Source organism: Marmota marmota, unplaced genomic scaffold, assembly GCF_001458135.2.
Source record: "Marmota marmota marmota unplaced genomic scaffold, marMar, whole genome shotgun sequence".
NCBI classification, from domain to species: Eukaryota; Metazoa; Chordata; class Mammalia; order Rodentia; family Sciuridae; genus Marmota; species Marmota marmota.
In genome coordinates, this window is record NW_025999853.1 from 48,256,780 (window position 1) to 48,278,860 (window position 22,081).

Genomic DNA, 22,081 nt, shown 5'->3' on the forward strand with positions numbered 1-22,081 from the left:
GCGGCTATCATTTCATGCTTCTCAGTTCCCCAGCNGTTGAGTGTTCAGCCTTGAGTGGAGTTGAGTGTTCAGCCTTGAGTGGAGTTGAGTGTTCAGCCTTGAGTGGAGTTGAGTGTTCAGCCTTGACACAAACAAGTGATAAGAAACCAGATGGGGGGCTGGGAATGTATGTGGCTCAAGCGGTAGCACGCTTGCCTTGCATGCGTGTGGCCCAGGTTCGATCCTTAGCACCACATACAAACAAAGATGTTATGAACGCCGAAAACTGAAAAATAAGTATTGAAATTCTCTCTCTCTCTCTCTCTCTCTCTCTCTCTCTCTCAAAAAAAAAAGAAAAAAGAAAAAGAAAAAGAAAAAAGAACCAGATGGGTGAGAGTCAAGTGTTCAGCTCACCCTGCAGCTAACATTTGTTCAGCCTGCTCCACAACTAACAGCTGTGGCTGTAGCTCAGTGGCAGAGTTATGTATTATGACCAAAAGTGACTTATGTCAAGAGTGCAAAGTTGGGTTAGCATAAAAAACAAATTAATGGGGGCTGGGGTTGTGGCTCAGTGGTAGAGCACCTGCCTAGGATGTGCAAGGCCCTGGGTTTGATCCTCAGCACCACATAAAAATAAATAAATAAAATAAAGGTATTGATAATTACAACTAAAAAATAAATATTTAAAAAAACAAATAAATGTAATACATGCCATCCATGGAAAAAAGGACAATAGATACATTGGACAAAATCCAATACTTCCTCATGATGAAAACATTTAATAAACTAAGGACAGAAAGGTATCTAATCAAGCTGTTAAAAGTCATCAGACACCCACTACACCCACAACTAAAATTAGACGTAATGGTAAAAAACAAGTGGTTTTCCCCTCCTGTCAGGAACAAGACAAGAATGTCTTTTCTCATCAATTTTTTTGATATGGCAATGAAGTTTCTAAACAGGGCAATTGGGCAAGAAAATGACATACAAGCCACACAGATTAGAAACGTAAATTTTATAAATTATCTTTATTTACAGATTACCTGATCTTATATGTACAAAATCCTAAGGAATACACTAAAAAAATCTATTAGAACTAATAAATAAGGCTGGAGCTGTAGCTAAGTGGCTATAGCTTAAGGCATTCTGTCCAATTACAACTACAAAAAAAGAACTTTTTTAAAGAACTAATAAACAAGTCTCATAAGGTTGCACTAGACAGAAATCAATCGTAATTCCATACACTTGGCAATGAACAATCAAAACATGAAAGTAAGAAAATAATTCCAAACAATTGGGCCCAACACCTACTTAATAAATAAATAAATAAATTTTAAAATGAATAAATAAATAAACAAATGGGCCTAACAGACATTTACAGAACATTTCATCCAATAATTGCAGAACACATGTTCTTCCCATTAGCACATGGAACATTCTCCAGGGTAGACCATATGTTAGGACACAAAGCTAGTCTCAACACATTTTAAAAAAATCAAAATCAGCCTGGCACACCTCTAGGGAGGCTGAGACGGAAGAATCACAAGCTTAGGACAAATCTCAGCAACTAGAGGAGATCATCCCAAAATGAAAAGGAGCTAGGCATGGTAGTATATGTCATAATCCCAGCAACTCAGGAGAGTGAAGCAGGAGCATCACAAGTTCAAGGCCAGACTGGGCAACTTAGTGAGACCTGTCTCAAAATTAAAAATAAAAAGGGATGGGATGCTACAAAATAGTAAAGTATCCCTGGATTTGATCCCCAGTACTCCAAAAGTAAACTAATTACCTTAAAAGGGCTGGGAGTATAGCTCAGAGGTAGAGAACCCCTGGGTTCAATTTCAAATACCAAAAAAAAAAAAAAAATCAGTAACAATATGTAAATTCTCTGACCACAATGGAATAAAATTATCACTAACTATCATCAACAAAAGGAACTTATAAATTGTACAAATACATGGAAATTAAACAACATTCCCTTGAATGACCAATGTATCAAGGAAGAAATCAAAAGGGAAATTTTAAAATTTCTTGAAACAAATGACAATGAAAACACAACATACTAAAACCTGGGGAAAAGAAGCAGGTGCCTACATTAAAAAAAGAAAAAGAAAAAGAAAAGAAGAAAAACTGCAAATAACTAGATTAATGATGCAACTCAAGGAATTAGAAAAGCAAAAATAAAACAAATCCAAAATTGGTAGAAGGAATATATAATAAAAATCAAAGTAAAAATAAACAAAATAGAGACTAAAAAAAAACAACAAAAGATCAGTGAAACAAAGAGGTTTTTTAAAAGATAAAATTGGCAAAACTTAGCTACACTAACCAATAGAAAAGACAACAAATAAAAGCAGAGATTAGAAAAGGAGACGTTAAAACTGATACCACAGAAATACAAAAGATCATTAGGGACAGCTAAATATCAAAAAATTGGAAAACCTAGAAGAAATGGACAAATGCACAAGTCTCTGGACATGTGTAAGCTTTCAAAAAATTGAACCATAAGGTCATTAAAAAACCCTGAATAAACCAATAACAATGAACAAGATTATATCAGTAATAAAATGTCTCCCAACAAAGAAAATCCCAGGACTGGATGGCATCACTGATGAAGGCCAATTCTTTTCAAACTACTCCAAAATATTGAAAGGGCAGAAACTCTTCCAAACTCATTCTACAAGGCCATCGTTACCCTGATAATAAGACTAGACCAAGAACATGACAAAAAAAAAAAAAAAAGAAAACTGCAGACCAAAATCCCTGATGAATATAGATGCACATATTCTCAACAAAATACTAGCAAATCAGGACTGGGTTGTGGCTCAGTGGTAGAGAGACCCTGGGTTCGATCCTCAGCACCACATAAAAACAAATAAACAAAATAACGGTATTGTGTCCAGCTACAACTAAAAAATAAATATTTTAAAAAATACTAGCAAATCAACCTAACAACACATAAAAAAATTTTATACATAATGATCAACGGCAGTTTATCACAGGGATGCAAGGGTGGTTTCAAATACACAAATAAAATACAACATATATCAACAGAATGAAGGACAAAAACTACATAATCATCTCAATAGATACCTTTTCATGATAAAATTCCTCAAAAATACATATTGGAAGAACATAAGTCAACACAATAAAGGATATTTATGAAAAACTCCCAGCCAACATTATATTTGATGGGTAAAAGTTAAAAGCATTTCCTGTAAAATTAGGAAAAAAGACAAGGTTGTTTTTTCTCATCACCTTCACTCAATATATTATTGGAGATCTAGGCAGAGCAATAAGGCAAGAGAAAATAAAGAGAGGGGCATCCAAATAGGAAAGAAGGAGATCAAATTATCCCTGTTTGCATAGGACATTTTTTTTTGAGATTGATTCTTGCTACATTCCCTATGTTGCCCAGGCTTACCTCAAACATGAGTCTACTGCTTCAGCTTCTGAATAGCTGGTACTACTTGATGACATGATTGGATATGAAGAAAAATCTGAAGAATCCACCAAAGATTGTTAGAACTTACAAATAAATTTGATAAGGTTGTAGGATATAAAATCAACATACAAAAAAATCAGTAGATTTTTTGCATACCAATAAAAAAATTGCTGAGAAAGAAATGAAGAAAACAATCTAATTCCCAAAAACTACAAAAAATTAAATAGAGTATATAGACATAAATTTATCCAAGGAACTGGATAACCTCATGATGAAAATTATAAATACTGATGAAAGAAATTGAAGAAGACACCAAAAAAATGGAAAAGAAATTCCATGTTTATGAATTGAAAGAATTAATATTGTTAAAATGTTCATACTACCCAAATCAATTTAAGAATTTGATGTAATTCCTATCAAAATACCAATGACATCTTCAAAGAAGTAGGGAAAAAAAATCACAAATTTCACATGGAACCACAAAAGACCCCTAATAACCAATGCAATCCTGAGCAAAAAGAACAAAGTTGGAGGCATTACTATACTTGACTTCAATACATACAACAAATAAAACATCACATTGTATCCCACAAATATATATAATTATTATTTGTTAAATAAAAATAAAACTTAAAATCATAAAACAAAGTTATAATAACCAAAACAGCATGGCACTGGCATAAAAATGGACACATAGATCAATGAAACAGAATCAAGAACACAGAAATAAATCCATGTATTTGGAACCAACTGATTTTTAACAAAGACAGCAAGAACATTAGAAAATGGAAAGCCTCTTCAATAAATGATGCTGGGAAAACTTGATATCCATATGCAGAAGGAAAAATACTAGATCCCTATCTCTCATTATGTAGGAAAAAGAATCAGCTCAAAATGGATCAAATAATTAAATGAAAGGCCTGAAATTATGAAGTACTAGAAGAAAATATAGGGGAAATGCTTCAGGATATTGTTCTGGGCACAAATTTTTTTTTATATATAATCCTAAAAGCATAGGTAAAAAAAGCAAAATTTGACAAATGAAAGTACATCAAACTAAAAACCTTCTATACAGCAAAGGGAACGATCAGCAAAATTAAGAGAGAACCTACAGAATGGAAGACAGTAGTTTCCATTCATCCAACAAAGGACTAATTTTTAGAATACATAAGGACTCAAGTGAAATGTAAATCAATGGATGTGTAACTGATGTGATTCTGCAATCTGTATACGGGGTAAAAATGGGAGCTCATAACCCACTTGAATCAAAGTGTGAAATATGATATATCAAGAACTATGTAATGTTTTGAACAACCAACAATAAAAAATTTTTAAAAAAAGCAAAAAAATCAATAATAATAATAATCCAATTTTTAAATGGGTGAATGACCTGAATATACATGTCCTGAAAGAAGATAAGCAAATGGCTAATAAGTATATGAAAAAATGTTAAGCATCGCTAATCAACAGGGAAATTCAAATCAAAACCACAGGGACATATTATCTCACCCCAATTAGAATGGCTTTTATCAAAAAGACAAAAAATAATAAAATTCTGGGGCTGGGTTATAGCTCCAGAGTAGTGCATATGCAAGGCCCTGGATTTCATTGAAGGGGGAAAAAAAGCAAAAACAATAACAAAAAACAAATCCTGGCTAGAATGTGGAGAAAAAACTTTCATATACTGTAGTTTCAAAAGTAAACTAGAACACCTATTATGGAAACAATATGAAGGCTCCTCAAAATAATAAGAACTAGGACTAGAATATGATCCAGTAATCTTACTACTGAATATGTATTCAAGGGAACTGAAGTTATTATATTAAAGAGACACCTGCATTTACATGTTTCTTCAGTATAATAACTTCAGTTCCCTTGGAGCACCATTCACTATAGCCAAGATCTGAAATTAACCTAGGTGTCCATTGACAGATGAATGAAGAAAATGTGATACACTCTCTCTCTCTCTCTTTCTCTCTCTCTCTCTCTCTCACACACACACACACACACACACACACAGAGGAATATTATTTAGCCATAAAAGAATGAAATTCTGTCATTTGCAATAATACGGATGGAACTGAAAGACATTATGTTAAGTGAAATAAGTCAGACACAGAAGGGCAAATACCACATATTCTCATTCATATGTAAAAGCTAAAAAGATAATTTCACAGAAGTAGAGAATAGGATAGTGACACCAAAGCCTGGGAAGTGTGTGTGCAAGGAGAGAGGGGATGGTTAAGGGGTACAAGGGTGCAGTTAGATAGCAAGAATAACTTTGTACATTCTACAGCACAGTAGGATAATTATGGTTGATGAGAATTAATTAAATATTTCAAAATATCTAGTAGGAAGGATTTTGAATATTTCCATCACAAAGAAATGATGTTTGAGGTGCTAGATATGCCAATAACCCTGATTTGATCATTACACAATGTATATATGTATTGAAAGTCACACTGTACTCCATATTATGTACAAGCAGTATGTATCAAATAAAACAATTTGAAACAAAAATAGAAATATAGAAAGTTGGAAGGAACTGGGAGCATTGGTGCATGCCTATAACCCAGCAACTTGGGAAGCTAAGACAGGAGGATCACAAGTTCAAAGTCAGTCTTAGCAACTTAACAAGGTCTCTAAGTAACTTAGTGAGAACCTGTCTCAAATTAAATATAAAAAGGACTGGGAATGTAGCTCAGTGGTTCAATCCCTGGTACAAAAAAAGAATTAAAAAAAAATAAAGAAAAGAAGAAGAATGTAAAGAATATAAAAAATATTTTAAATAATAGTAATTAAATATAAGCTGTCATAGCAATATTAACATCACATGAATCAGAGTATACATTAAGCAGGATGTGGTGACACATGCCTCTAATCCTAGCTATCTGAGAGGCTAAGTTAGAGGACTACAAGTTTAAGGCCTGTCTGATTAACTTAAACCCTGTCTCAAAATGAAAACGAAAGGCGCTGCAATGTAACTAAGTGGTAGTGTGCCCATGGATTCAATTTCCAGTACTGCAAAGAAAAAGATTAGATGATACTTAAAAATTATTAGGTCACTTCATGATATTCAAAGCTTCCATTTAAAAAAATAATTTCAAAACTGAATGCAATTATTTATCTTGCTTATCTGACTCTCCCAACTACTGCAGGAATTTTTGTGTTTGGTTCACTGCAGTATCCCCCTGGCAACTAGAACAGTGTCTGAGACATAGAAGGCACTCAATAAATATGTGTTAAATAAATGAGTAAGTAGCTCCAATACATAAAGCAGCAAGCTAACAGAATAATAAAGCACATAATTATAGCGGGAGACATAAATTAGTAAGGATACAAAAGATTTGAATAGCATATTTAACAATCATGACTTAAGGGACATACAGAAAACATGATAATCAACAAAAGAATACACAATATTTTCAAGCATAAAGAAATAGTCACAGAAATTGACATATACTGGACAATATGTGAAGTTTCAACAGATATAAAAGGACTCAAATCAAATGTAACAAGTTCTCTGACCACAATGTAATTAAGCTAAAGTCAGTAACAAAGAGATAACTAACATAAATGCAAATGGTCTGAAAAGAAGAAATTTCTAAAACTCAATTAGTTCAAAGTACAAATCATAACATAATTAGAACATATACATAATAACAATAATATTTCATTGTCTGGATGGAATGACCTATATATCCATTTACCCACAGAAGGGCATTTGATGGCTTTTAAGTGTTGGCAACTAACCACAAAGTTTCTATAAATATCCATGTGAACATTTTTGTGTGAATATAAGTTTCAACTCTTCTGGAACAAGATTGCTGGATTACGTGGGAAGAGTATGATTAGTTTGGTAAGAAATCACCAAATTATCTTCCAAAGCAGCTGTACATTTTGTAATGAAAGATAGTTCTTGGTGCCCTACAGCGTGGCCCACATTTGATGCCGTCAGTGTTTTGGATTTTGCTCATTCTAATAGGTGAAGAGTGATATCTTATTGTTTTAATTTGCAGTTCCTTAAATATACATAATGTAGAGCATCTTATTTAAAAATACTATCTGTATATCTTTTTAAATGGGTTTGTTTGTTTTCTTACTTTTTTAGTTTTAAGTGTTCTTTGTGTATTTTGGACACGAGTTCTTTGTCAAATATACCTTTTCAAATATTTTCTCCCATTCTGTCTTCTTATCCTCTTGAAGGATTTAGTATTCTTAAATAGAAAACATTACCCAGACTGAACTGTGGTATAGATTCAATGCAATCCATATCTGAACCCTAAAGGAATCTTTTGAAGATATTAACAAGACTATCCTAAAATTTATATGGAAATGCAAAGGCCCCTTAATAGCCAATCTGAGGGGGTACTGGGATTTGAACCCAGGGGCACTCTACCACTGAGCTACATCTTCAGCCCTTTTTATTTTTTATTTTGAGACAGAGTCTCACTAAGTTGCTGAGGCTGCCCTGGAACTTGTTATCCTCCTACCTCGGCCTCCCAAGTTGCTGGGATTACAGGTATACACCACTTGGCCTGGCCAAAATAATTTTTATTTAATTTTTTTTACAAAATAATTTTTAAAAAGAAGAAATTCAGAGGATTTACCCCAATCCATTATACAATTTAGTATAAAACCTCAATCATCAAAATTATCATCAGGGGCTGGATGTGATGATGAATGCCTATAATCCCAGCAGCTCAGGAGGCTGAGACAGGAGGATCGTAAATTCAAAACCAACCTCAGCAACTTAGTGAGATTGTAAGCAACCTAGTGAGAACCTGTCTTAAAATAAAATAAAAAGGCTGTGGCAGGTGCTCAGTGTTTAAGCACTGTTGGGTTCAATCCCAGGTCACCACCCCCCAAAAAATTGTCATACATGTGGCTGGGCATGGTGGCGCATGCCTGTAATGCTATCAACTCTGGAGGCTAAGGCAGAAGGATCACAAATTTGAAGCCAACTTCAGCAACTTAGCAAGACTTCTGTCAAAATAAAAAATAAAAAGGACTAGAGATGTAGCTCAATGGTAAAGAACCCTGGGTCTTCAATTCACAAAACCAATGAAAAAAGTTGTCATCAACTTGAATCCACACAAAAACTCCACATGGATATTTATAGAAACTTTATGCTTAGTGTCCAAGACTTGAAAGCAATCAAGATGCCTTTCTGTGGGTGAATGGATAAATAACCTATAGTACATCCAGACAATGGGATATTATTCCATTATTGTGTATATGTTCTAATTACTCTATGATTTCTACTTTGAACCAATTAAAGTCTTGTGAAATGTCTTCTTTTCTAAACATTTGTGTTTATTCTGTGGGGGGTTGGGAGTATAGTTCAGTGGTAAAGTATTTGCCTATTATGCAGGAAGCTCTGGGTTGATCCCCAGTGTCACCCCCCAAAACACAAACACACACACACACACAAAATCACAAAAAAACTACCATACTGGGGTAATATAGGCATACATATAGATTAATGAAATATATTTGCAAGTCCAAAATAATCTTCAATTGATTTTTGGCAAAGATGCCATGGTAATTTAATGGGAGAAAGGGTGAACTTATTAACAAATGGTGCTGGGATAATGAGATATTCACAAGCAAAATTTAGACGCTTGACACACACAGAAATTAACTCCAAACAAATCACAGACCTAAATATACAAAGTAAAACTATAAAATTTCTGCCAGATGTAGTGGTGCACGCCTGTAATCCCAGCAACTCAGGAAGCTAAGGCAAGAAGATCACAAGTTCAAAACCAGCCTTAGCAACATAGTGAGCCCCTAAGCAACTTAGTAAGACCCTGTCTCAAAATAATAAATAGAAAGGCTGGGGATGTGGCTCATTGGCAAAGTGCCCCTGGGTTCAATCCCTGGTACCAAAACCAAACAAACAAAAAACTATAAAACCTCTAGGTTTTATTTTAAAAAAATTCTTCATGCCTTACATTAGGTAAAGATTTGTAGATGTGACACAAAAATACGACCCATAACATTAAAAATTATTAAACTAGACTATATAAAGATTTAACCCTTTGGTGGAGGACAGTTCTAACACTTTCTTGCTTGCAATTCTCAAGAATAACAAAAGAATGTGCCGCAGTCTGGCTGGGCACAAATCACAAGCCACTGAAGCAGGAACAAACTTTATTTCTGAACTCCACCAGCACACTCCACACACACTCCCCGGGAATTCTCCCGCACCACAGGGCTCATCCAGCAACCAGCAGCCGGAAATATCTCCTCCGGAAATCCCTCCTCCTGCACTTCCCCAACCAATGGGAACTCTCCGGGAATCCCCGGGAATCCCCATGAGAACTCCAAAGTAGCTGCTGAGGCGGATAGTAATGCCTTGCCTGTCAACCAATACTATTGGCAAAATGCCAGGGGCCATTCCAACTCAGCTGTGGCTCTGAGCAAGAATGTGCTGGGAGTGCAATATCTGGAGATAGCGAGAAAATTCCTGAGAAAGCCAGGACTTATGCCTGCCCTGCCTGGAAAATGTAGCATTTTGACATAAGGAAGAACTGCCTGGGACAGCCCAGGCTTGATTCCTCTCTCCTTGGAAGCAGGACATCACTCAAAACCTTACCAGGTAAGTCACATGGACCCTGAGGTAGATAAACCAGGTGGGTTACCCTTCCAGGTCTGTTAGCTGCGGTGTCAATGGGATGCATGCAATCAAGGTTCCATCCATACCTGGCACCTTTTTTTTCCCGTCCAATTTTGGAGTTCTGGGATCAAACCCAGGGCCTCTCAAGCTAGGAAAGTGTTCTACCACTGAGTAACAAACAACCCCAGCCCCTGCCAGCTTTCTTGAGTCTTGGGAAATTAGCTCACATGGATCTTAGGCTTCTGTTGTCCCTTGCTATCTATGTGAAGTAATAAGCCTGATCCATGTAACTTGTTGCGTATGTGTGTCCTGTCTCATCAGACTGAGTCACCTTTGTACCCAGTGCACAGTGAGCCTGCTTCACAAAATTGGCACAGCTTTCTCTGCTTGTACTGATTGGGAAGGCAATGGCCTCAGCCTCAATACGCAGAATAACCCCAGGTGATATCATGAAGCTTCGCCAGTATCAACATCATTGACCACAAGGACCACATGTTCATCCAGAAGAACGTGGCCAAGGTTGACAAGGTATTGCAGGTTTAACTGCCAGTTTAAAATGTAAGCTATCTTCAGAGTTATCGGCAGGATGAGTGACTCAGATGACTCCATTCTCCAATTGGCCCAGGCCAGTGACATCATCTCAAAGAACTTCTGACTAGAGAGAATTGTGAATATGGAATATTTGTCATGAATAAAAAGTGAGAAACAGAACAAATAAACAAATTTTGGTATAGTGAACAGAAAGGGTCTGACAGACAGTAGCTCACAGTCAAAAAGGAGGCAGGCACTGATATCCACTAGTACCTGGCCTAGGATAGAGACCTCAGCCTGGGAACACAGGGCTAGCCGTGCAGCTGGATGACTGATGAGAAGGAAGCATGATAAGTGGGACATAGGTCATTTACATAGACATACTCCTGCAGATGTGGGTGAGCTGACTGGGCCAGAAAGAATGCAATGTGGAAATGGGTGCAAGGTGCACCCTTGATTGCTCATTTCAAGGGCTGAGAGCTTGGAGAGTGAGCACTCAGATGGACCTTGAATTATGAGAAAGAGGGACTCAAATGGCCCTTGAAGCATCTGAGAGGGAACCAACACACACAATATGGGTCTTCAAGAAAGGATACTCACTATCCAAAAGAAGGACATGGAGGCAGACCATGGAAGTTTCATGCAGCCTAACTGGTGTGTTTGTTTGATAAAGAAGCATTGCAGATCCAAGTGCATCTGTCTCAATAGTGCAAATAGAAATGAGGCCAAGGTCTCTGGGTCCTCACTGGAGGACAATGACCCTATACTTCTGTCAAAATAAAAGAGGAAATAAAAGGTGAATTCAGATTTTTCTGAGGTTCTTATATACTGGAGCCCACACAACAGTATTTCCATTTCCCTTAGGAGAAAAAAATTAAACTGAAGACAGTGACAAGTTTTGGGATGGATGTGGTGACTGATAAATGATGCTTATCTGGTTATTGACATTATCTGCTTATTGGTGGGGCTCTGTGGGCCATTCTGTGTGCCAGTGACTGTGACTCCCACCACTGAGAGCATTATAGGCATTGAAATTTTGGCTGCTTGTGTCACAGGACATCACCACCCCTTGAGGGGGTATGCTCCTCACAGCTGAGATCAAGCCACAACAGTGACACATATCCACTCTTACCTGCTCCAAAGCTATCCAAGCCCCCATGTGTTATTCAACAACTGCAGTATTAAAAGCAGATCTTTCAGCTGCTTTTATTTTAATTTAATTTTAGCTTTTTGAGATGGGGTCTTGTTATGTTGTTCAGGGTAGCCTCAAGTTCCTGGGCTCAAGTGATCCTCCCACCTCAGTCTCCAAAGTATCTCAAGGCCTGTGCATACACCCAGCTGATATCCCCTTTTTGAATGGCAAACACTTGCTTTCTGCACAGGCTCAACAGAACTCAATAATCAAATGGAAACTGTACATTCATGATGGAGCTTTATCTGGGCATGGTGGTGCATGCCCATAATTGCAGCTATTCAGGAGACTGAGACAGGAGGATTGCAAGTTCCAGGCCAGACTGGGCAACTTTGCAAGACCCTGCCTCAAAATAAAATTTAAAAAGGGCTGGGGATGTATCTTATTAGTAAAGCATCCCTGGGTTTAATTCCCAATCCATACACACAAAAAAGGATAGGGCCCAGCCAGGACCCCAAGGGACTAGTGGTCTCCATAAACAAATGTTTACCAGGAGGGATGAAGCAACCTATAAAGGATGACCAGTCTCCTCCTGTGGCTACCTGGAGTCCAAGACTCAGAGTCATGTCTACCAACAATGTAACATGGTTTACTCATGGCTTTGCAAACATTAAATATGGCCACCATCTGGCCAGTGACTGACCATTCTTTGACTGACACTGGACAGAGATATTCTGCCCAATGGCAGAACTGTATGCCAAACTACATACAGTGATGATGACCATGCAGGCCACCTTTACCACCAAATCTTGCCAACACCCTAGCCATCTGATCAGAAGAATGGCAACTGAATGACTGACTACTAAAGGACCCCCAGTGTGCAGACAAAGACTATGGTAACAGCTTACTACCTAGAAGGGACAAAACATGTGTCACTCATGTGGATGGTGGGACTGCAATGACAATGAGAGAAACAGGTTACATTTTTGGATATCCCATGGGAGTTCACTCTTACCAAAAATCATCCTTCACTGTCCAAACAACATGACAATGGGCACAGTCTCATGGAGTGTGATACATTATACCCTGTCATCCACAGGTCAACAGAGCTTTAAGTGATGGAAAATCCATCACATAGCAACTGAAGAATGAACATCAAGTGGCTTTGTGGTGGAATGGCAACCTGTATGACAAGGACAGTATGGACATTAAGTACTTCCCTCCAATGCAAGGGAAACACAACCCTATATGCATGGTGGGGGTGGAGGTAGAGCAGGCAGCCACCAGACTAGGCTACACTTTCAAAATTCCAGTATTCCCAGCCATTCTTTTTCTCTTTTTGATCTTTGGAATGCATGCTCTCAGGATGGTTTGCAGTTTAGGTCACCATAATCCCCAGCCACAGGCCCTCAACTGTAATCTGAATATGATGCCTCTCAACCTTCTTCTCCCTTACCTTGCCTCACCTCTGTGGGATCTTTCAGGGTGGGAAATGGGACCAACGAATATAAGGGTGCTGGAGTCTCTTTAGTGGTACCAAAGCTATCTGGTCTTTCCTTCTATTACCAGGCATATCAGGTTTGTACAGACTGAAAGCTCTCTTTCTGAACTGGATGGTTGAGTCTAAAAGGTCTGGGTCAAGAAACAAGAACAATGGATGTCCACAGAGGTAGTAGCTTCAGGACAGGGACAGATAGGCTGGGTCACTACACAAATGCAGCCCAACCCCTATCTAATAAGTAAGAAACACCTGAGACCTGAGGGGATAGGAGTGCAACATAACCTATCATTCTGCTTTTTCCTCAAGGATGAAGCAGCAGAAGACTGGGAGCATAATGCCCTTATTAAGTTCTCCTAAGCTGTGACCGCCAAGATAACCTGATGAAGTGCTGGATTTGCCATCCAAAACCTCATACTTTCACCACCAGAGTATTCTTCTCATCCTGCCAGTGCTAAACAACATTGGCATTCCTAATGCCACAGTGCACCTTGACTAAACCCTGGCTTACTGAGTGGAAATCTGACACCCAGTGTGCAGGACAGAACTGAAAGCGCCCTGTTATAATTTAATCATCTCTGTGGCAGAGTGTCACAACCACAACAACCTGTTTTAGGCAATTCCTCCTTATTTCAGGATATTGCTTTCCCAATATATTCTACTATTATTCTTGAGAACTACAAGCAAGATAGGGAGGAAGACTGGGCAGGTCCAAAGCTACCCGGGGAACTGTCCTTCAGACCCCTCCCCAACAAGATATCCTCCTTAGCAAAGCTAGTCCATTTCATGTGCCCATAGACCACCCAGTTCTGGAGGGAGAGGTTTGTCTTCTCAAATCCTTGGAACACTTTGACTGACACAGTCTTAAGGCAGCTCCATTAAGTCATAGTCAAGATACATTTTACAGACCCAGGAGAGCCACCTAGTACTACTACCACCAGCAGGACAGCCAGACCTGCCCAAAGAAGTGGTCTAGCCCAGGTTCTAGTGATTCAGTAAAAAGGCTGTAATGGTTAATTGAGATTGTCAACTTAGTTGGATTGAGAGATACCTAGGAAATGCCTAGGATTAAAAGACTTCTAGGTATGTTTATGAGGGTATTTCCAGAGGCAACTGGCATATAGGACATCAAACTGAGGGATGAAATCCACCCTGAGTGTGGTAGGCAGCACATCCATTAGTCTGGGGTCCTGGGTTAAACAAAAGATGGAAGAAAGAGGAAGCTACAGGGTCTGCAAATGCGATTCTTCTGGAGCAGGTGAATATATTGCTGCCAGGGGATATCAAACTCACTCTTCAGTGTGAACTCTCACCAGCCATTCTCCAGGGAACTTCCAGGCCTTCTGTCTTGGTCTTGGACTGCATCAGGTCAAAGGATCTTCGGCCCCCTGTAACAGGAGTTCACTTGATGCTTTGACTATATCCCTTGTGGCTTTGAAACTAACATGCTTTTTTCTTTTTTCCAACCTTCTTCTCCCTGACCTTCTCCTCCCTGACCTTCTCCTCCCTGATCTTTTTCCTAACCTCTTTCCTGATCTTCTCCTCCCTGATTTTCCTTTCCCTAACCTTCTCCTTCCTGATCCTCTCCTCTCTGATCTTCTTTTCCTTAAACCTCCCTGATCTTCTCCTTCCTGATCTCTCCTCCCTAATTTCATTTTATCTGAATCACCCCTTTTAAAACCCCCTGTTTCTGCTGATGGGCAGAATCACACAGCCTTTGGGATGGGAGCCCCCTGTGTTTCTTCTTTGCTAGCTGTGTTTCTCCTTTTTCTCAAAACCTTGTCCTCATTATTGGATTGGCATTGGAGACAAGGACTAAGCTTTTGGCAACACCCCCATCTGCACCAGCAGGCCTTCTTTCAGAAAACTCTAACTTGTGTTTCAACAATGCTTGAGGTGTTGCTAGGCATGGTGGTGCATGCCTGTAATCCAAGCAACTTTGAAAGCAAGGCAGGAGGCTGGTAAATTCAAGGCCAGCCTGGGCAACTTAGCAAGACCCTCAGCAACTTAGCAAGACTGTCTCAAAATAAAAAATGAGAAGGATTGGGATGTAGCTCAGTAATAAAGTTCCCCTGGATTCAATTCCAAGTTCTGAAATAAAAATAAAATACAATAAAACACAATTCTTGAGGTGTTTATATAGGTACAGCAGGTGTTGACAATCCCACACACACCCTCCCAGAAAGTCTATAGCAATTCTGTTGTTTGGAGAAACAGTGTTGAGGGATTTCTGATGGACTGCCAACACAGCAGCAATGAGGCAGTGGACACTGGTTCCTATGTATGGTAACAAAGATCTCCTAAAGAACATAAGGCCAGTCAGTTACACCTCCTGGCAAGTCCCAGGAAAGCCTTATGTACAGCCACAGACTGCTGGCCCAGCAACATTTCTTTTTTCCTTCTTTTTTTAAAATTTTTTTTAGTGTTGATGAACCTTTATTTTATTCATTAATTTATATGTGGTGCTGAGCCACAACCCCAGCTCCCCCAGCAACATTTCTTATAAGGCCCCTGCTTAGCATCTGGATGGCCATCTTAAGTGACAATTGCCATTTTAAGGAAAAAGTTTCACTTTCCCACCCAAGGGCGTTTCTGAAAAAGGCTCACCACTCCCTCATACCAATCCAACCCTTAACTGCCCACATTAGGACTCGTCTAGCTATGATTCCTGAGCCTCCCCAATAAAAGTCCCAGAACTCAAGCCTGTTTTGCCTCTCTCTTCTATAGAGAGATGGCCTTTATTTGTCAGCTCTGACAAACTGTTGTGTGTATCCCTGCCTGGTCTCTGTCTTTCATTTCTTGCTTACCTGTCTCTCCTTCCTCACTTTCCCTTCATTTCTCACTCTCAGGCTTCTATCTAGGGACGTTTCCAGTAAGCCTGCTTAATGTTTTGCATTTCAAAAGTTATCATTAAGAAAATGAAAACAGGGGCTAGGGTTGTGGCTCAGCAGTAGAGGGCTTGCCTTGCATGGGTGAGGCACTAGGTTCAATCATCAGCACCACATAAAAATAAGTAAAATAAAACAAAGATATTGTGTCCATCCATAACTAAAAAAAAAAAAAAGAAAGAAAATGAAAAGAGCTGGGTATGATGGCCCCTGTCTGTAATCCCAGCTACTCAGGAGGCTGAGGCAGGAGGATTCAGAGAGTTGAGAGTTTGGAGCCAGTCTAGAAAATTTAGCAAGGGATAGGCATGTAACTCAGAGGTAGAGCATTTACCAAGCCTGCATAAGGCCATAGGTCCATAGATCCAATCCCCAGCACAACTCAGCACCCTCTCCACCGGAGGAAAAAAAAAGAAGAAAAAAAACACAAAAAAAGTCAGATGCAAAAGAATGCATATTTCATGACTCAGTTTCCACAAAATGTGCAGAAAAAGCAAATGTCCAGAGAAAGAAAGTAGAACAAAGTTTAGCTGGGCAGGGAGTGGGAGAGGGTGTTGACTGAAAATGGGCACCAGGAAAACTTTTTTGGGGACAGAATATTCTAAAATTTTATTGCTGGGTTGAGTGTACAACTATACATCAAATAAAAACCACAAAACTCACCCTATGTGCATATATAACCACCCGACCAGTGTGACTACATCTGTACAACCAGAAGAAAGAGAAGTTATACTCCACTTATGTATGATGTATCAAAGTGCATCTGTCTGTCATGTGTAACTAGAACAACAACAAAAAAAAAAACTCAAAAAACTACACATTTCAAGGGTGAACTTTATAGTTCGTAAATTATATCTCAATAAAATTATAAAAAAAATAAGGGTTGGGGCTATTGCTCAGTGGTAGAGTACTTACCTTGTACATGTGAGATACTGGGTTCGATCCTCAGCACCACATAAAAATAAATAAAGATATTGTACCAACTACAACTAAAAAAATTTTTAAAATATTTTTTAATTGTTGATGTACTTTATTATTTATTTATTTATATGCTGTGCTGAGGATCAAACTCAGTGCCTTACACATGCCAAGCAAGTGCTCTGCCACTGAGCCACAGCCACAGCCCCCCTTTTTTTTTAATTATAAAAAAAATTGCCAATAACAGATTGTGAAATAAAAGGTAAAAACTAAAACTAGGTCTCAGGCAAGTCAATAGCATCTAGGAACTCACATTTGGAAATTTAAACTATAGAAAATATAAAAAGTGATTAGTACAAAGCTGGAAAAATGGTCAGTTTGGGGGAGAGTAGGGCTGAGACTGGAACAAGGCACATGGATGGATTTGTGGAGAGGCTGGCAAAATCCTGGCTTTTAACCTGGCTAGTAATTAGTTTCTCTTCTTGGAATAACTCAGGATTGTCTACATGTAATTTGTGTTGTATTCTTTTAGAATTATATATTTTTTTAATATTTATTTATTTTTTTAATTTTTAGGTGGACACGATATCTTTTACTTTTATGTGGTGCTGAGGATCAAACCCAGTGCCTCATGCATGCTAGGCGAGCATTCTACCACTGAGCCACAATCCCAGTTCCTATATTTTTAAACTCACAAAAAATTAAAGGAGAATATTTAGGCTGCTAAATATAAAAGTGATGTACCAGAATCAATCACATTTCCACATATCAGTAAGAAATTATGAAATTAAACATTTAAAGAGATATTATTAGCTGGGCATGGTGGTGGTCATCTTGTAATCCCAGCTACTCAGGAGGCCATGGCAGAGGACTTCAAACTCAAGGTCAATTTAGGCAATTTAGCAAGACCTTGTCTCAAAATATAATTTTTTTTTTTTAAATATTTATTTATTTTTTTTAAGTTCTTGGCGGACACAACATCTTTGTTTGTATGTGGTGCTGAGGATCGAACACGGGCCGCACGCATGCCAGGCGAGCGCGCTACCGCTTGAGCCACATCCCCAGCCCTCAAAATATAATTTTTTAATAAAATAATAGAGGATCATAGCTCAATGGTAGAATACTTACCTATAGCATTTGTGAATCCCTGGGTTCATTTCCAGTACTTGGGGGGAAAAAAAGATATATTACAAAAACATAATGTACCTAGTAAATTTATCAAGTTTGTGAAGGTCTTTGGAGAGGAAAACTGAAAAACTTTATTTTCAGTCATAAGCAAGATCTACAAAAAAGCCAGACATGGTGGCACACACCTGTAATCCCAGTGGCTCAGGAAGCTGAGGCAGGGGGATTATGAGTTCAAGATCAGCCTGAACAATTTAGCAAAACCCTAACCAACTCAGCAAGACTCTATCTCTAACTAAAATACAAAAAAGTGCTGGAGAGCTGGGGTTGTGGCTCAGCAGTAGAGCTCTTGCTTAGCATGTGTGAGGCTCTGGGTTCAATTCTCAGCACCACATACAAATAAATAAATAAAAATAAAGGTTCATCCACAATTAAAATATATATATTTAAAAAAGGGAGCTGGGGCTGGGGATGTGGCTCAAGCGGTAGCGCGCTCTCCTGGCATGCGTGTGGCCCGGGTTCGATCCTCAGCACCACATACAAACAAAGATGTTATGTCCACCGAAAAATTAAAAAAATATATTTTAAAAAATTCTCTCTCTCTCTCTCTCTCTCTCTCTCTCTTTAAAAAATAAAAATTAAAAAATTAAAAAGGGAGCTGCAGATGTGACTCAGTGGTTAGGTATCCCTGGGTTCAATCTCCAGAACAAAAAAAAAGAAAAAAGATACTCATTTCTTCTTTGACTTTTGAGTTACTACTTAATTTCCAAAGACATTGTATTTTATTAGGCATTTTTGTTATTGATTTACAATAATATCAATAATTTACAACACTATCAATAAGTTGGTTGGAAAATGTGGATTTCTATGATATTAATCATTTGTTTATATTTATATAAGATTAAATACTGAGAATATATTAGTTCTGCACAAATTGATTTATCAATTGAAGTGAAATCCCAATCAAATTGTAAATTATTTTTGTTGATCCTAGCAAATCAATTCTATGGTATATATGGCTAAGAGTGCCATGAAGGTGAAGGAAAAGATGAGAGAATTTAAACTACCAAGTATCAAAACATCTTATAAATTTATAACAATTAAGACAGTTTAGGGGCTGGGGTTGTGGCTCCGTGGTAGAGCACTTGCCTGGCACGTGTGAGGCACTGGGTTCGATTCTCAACACTATATATAAAAATGAATAAAATAAAGATTTTTAAAATTTTTTTAATTGTAGATGGACAAAATATCTTTATTTATTCATTCCTATGTGGTGCTGAGGACCGCACCTAGTGCCTCTCACGTGCGAGGCAGACGTTGTACCACTAAGCTATAACCCCAGCCCTAAAGATTTTTTTTAAAGTATAATATTGATGCAGAGAAAGATAAATGAAGAGAATAGTATAGGGAGTTCAGAAACAGACACTTGATATACAGGAAAAGTATTACAGATAAACTTTTAATAAATGGTGCAGGGACAAGTGAAAGCCCATCAGGGAAAAACATTAAACCCTAAGGTACAGTTTGGATTTGGAATGTCCCCCAAAGGTCCATTTGGTAAAAAGTTGGTCTCCATCTCAGCACTATTGAGAGATAGAAGTAGGACAGAAGATGCTGGACACCCAAGGAATTTTCAGGAAGAAGGTTAATTGACTGCAGGGTTCAGAGGTGGCTCTCACCTAAGAATTCTTCCTCTGAACAAAGATTTTGGAAATTCTTTTAACTTTATACCCACTGGGGGAAGAGGTGCTCAGAGGCTCACATGATAAGTGCTCTCTGTTCCATCCTCTAGACCAGACACAGGTTTCACAAGTTATTACCAAGAGAACAGAGATAATATATTTTTGTACAACAAGCTTGCAGACTGGCACACCTTTTGTGTACAAACCTGGCATGTACAAGAAAGACGAAACTTCAACCCTAATAACCTCTGCAGATGGTCTGCTGACCTGACAAGAGAAGAAGCTTAATTATGGCAAGGGTGTTTTGGGTTGGGGTACCTGGTCTGCTTCAAGATGATGGAAACTTGGGCTGGGATTGTGGCTTAGCGGTAGAGCACTCGCCTAGAACCTGCAAGGCGCTGGGTTCGATCCTCAGCACCACATTTATGAAAATTAAGAACTTGGGGCTGGAGTTGTGGCTCGTGGTACAGCACTTGCCTGGCATGTGTGAGGCCCTGGGTTCAATTCTCAGCACCACATACATTAAATAAAGGTCCATCAATGACTAAAATAACATTTAAAAAAAAGAAAATTAAGAACTTCATCAAAAGCTAGTGTAAAGAGAATAAAAGAGGCTGATGTGGTAGCACATAGCTGAAATCCCAGTAACTTGGGAAGCTGAGGCAGGAGGATCACAAGTTCAAGGCCAGCCTCAGCAATTTAGGAAGTTTCTGTCTCAAAATTTAAAAAGGACTGGGGAGGACTGGGGTTGTGACTCAGTGGTAGAGCGCTTGCCTAGCATGCATGAGGCACTGGGTTCGATCCTCAGCACCACATTACAATAAAATAAATATATTGTGCCCACCTAAAAACTAAAAAATAAATATTTTTTTAAAAAGGACTGGGGATGCAGCTCAGTGGTAAAGTATCCCTGGTTTCAATCCCTGGTTTAAAAAAAGAAAAGAAAGAGAGAGAACAGAAGAAAAGAAAAGAAAAAGAAGAGAAGCCTTAAAATTGAGAGATTTTGCAATGCTTGACCTAGAAAGGACAAGTATCTATAATATATAATGAACTCCTACTACTCAAACTGAAAATATAGACAGCCCAATAAAAAACTGAGTAAAAGACTTCAATAGACATTTCCTGAAGTAAAAGAATACAAAAAACAAATAAACTTATGAAAATATTCTTAGCCTCATAAATAATTAAGAAATTAAAATTTGACATCAAAGTGACATTTCACTACCCAGTAAATAATTGAATGGTCTTACTATACCAAATGCTTCAAGGGCATGAAATAAGGCTGGGGCTGTAGTTCAGTGGTAGAGTACTTGCCTAGCATGTATGAGGCACTAGGTTCAATCCTCAGCATCATACAAAAATAAACAAATAAAATAAAGGTATTGTGTTCATCTACAACTGAAAAAGAAATTTAAACAAAAGGGGGAAAAAGGGCATGAAATAGTTGGAATTTGCATATATTGCTGGTAAAAGTATAAATTAGTGAAGCCACTTTGGAAAACAGTCTGGCTTTACTTCATAAAATTGAAAATGGCTTTATATATGACCTAACATATGTATACATACACCACCCCGATGTAGTACGTGGCGGGAGTATAAATTGATATAACCTTCTGGATGACAACTTCACATTAACTATTCAAATTTAATATGCACATTCTCCTTTCATTTACAAATCCCGCTGTTAGGGGTTTATCCTATGGACATTATAAGTGTAATTTATAAATAAATTACTAGGTAATATGATATAAATTCAGAGTGATATAACATATTCTATCATCCTGAATTATTTGCTATGCTATATTGGATAGAGTGAAAGGAGAAATTTGTAAATAAACATGTCATCTTAAGGTAATAAACACATTTGCAGATCCACGAGGATACCACACTCAAATATGTATTATTTATACCAGTTTACCACTAATAAGCACTTATTGCACACTTAAGATGTAAACAATTTGAAATTATAAATGTATTTATATAAAACATAATTGGTAAAGAAGTAACATCTGTGGTATACAGCCTTATTTACTAGGGACATAAAGCATATGCTATAACATCGAACAAATAGAATGTCCAGCAATGTCTAAAATACTCAAAAATACAAGCTAATATTAAAATCCTAGCCTGGGGCTGGCAATGTAGCCAAGTGGTAGAGCATTTGCCTAACTTTGGGTTTGATGCACAGCACCTCAAAAAATAAAAAATAAAATAAAAAGAAATGAAAGGAAAATCTGTGAGAGCATATTTACAAATCATGTATT

General features: G+C 37.9%; 1 long non-coding RNA gene across 1 annotated transcript; it reads left to right on the plus strand.

Moving 5' to 3' along the window:
* The first annotated feature begins 9,743 nt into the window (after nt 1–9,743).
* On the plus strand, nt 9,744–16,165 carry LOC107140119. Its single transcript, XR_001503245.2, has 3 exons — nt 9,744–10,028; nt 10,368–10,574; nt 13,517–16,165. It is a non-coding gene; the product is annotated as an uncharacterized LOC107140119 (long non-coding RNA).
* The last annotated feature ends 5,916 nt before the right edge of the window (nt 16,166–22,081 follow it).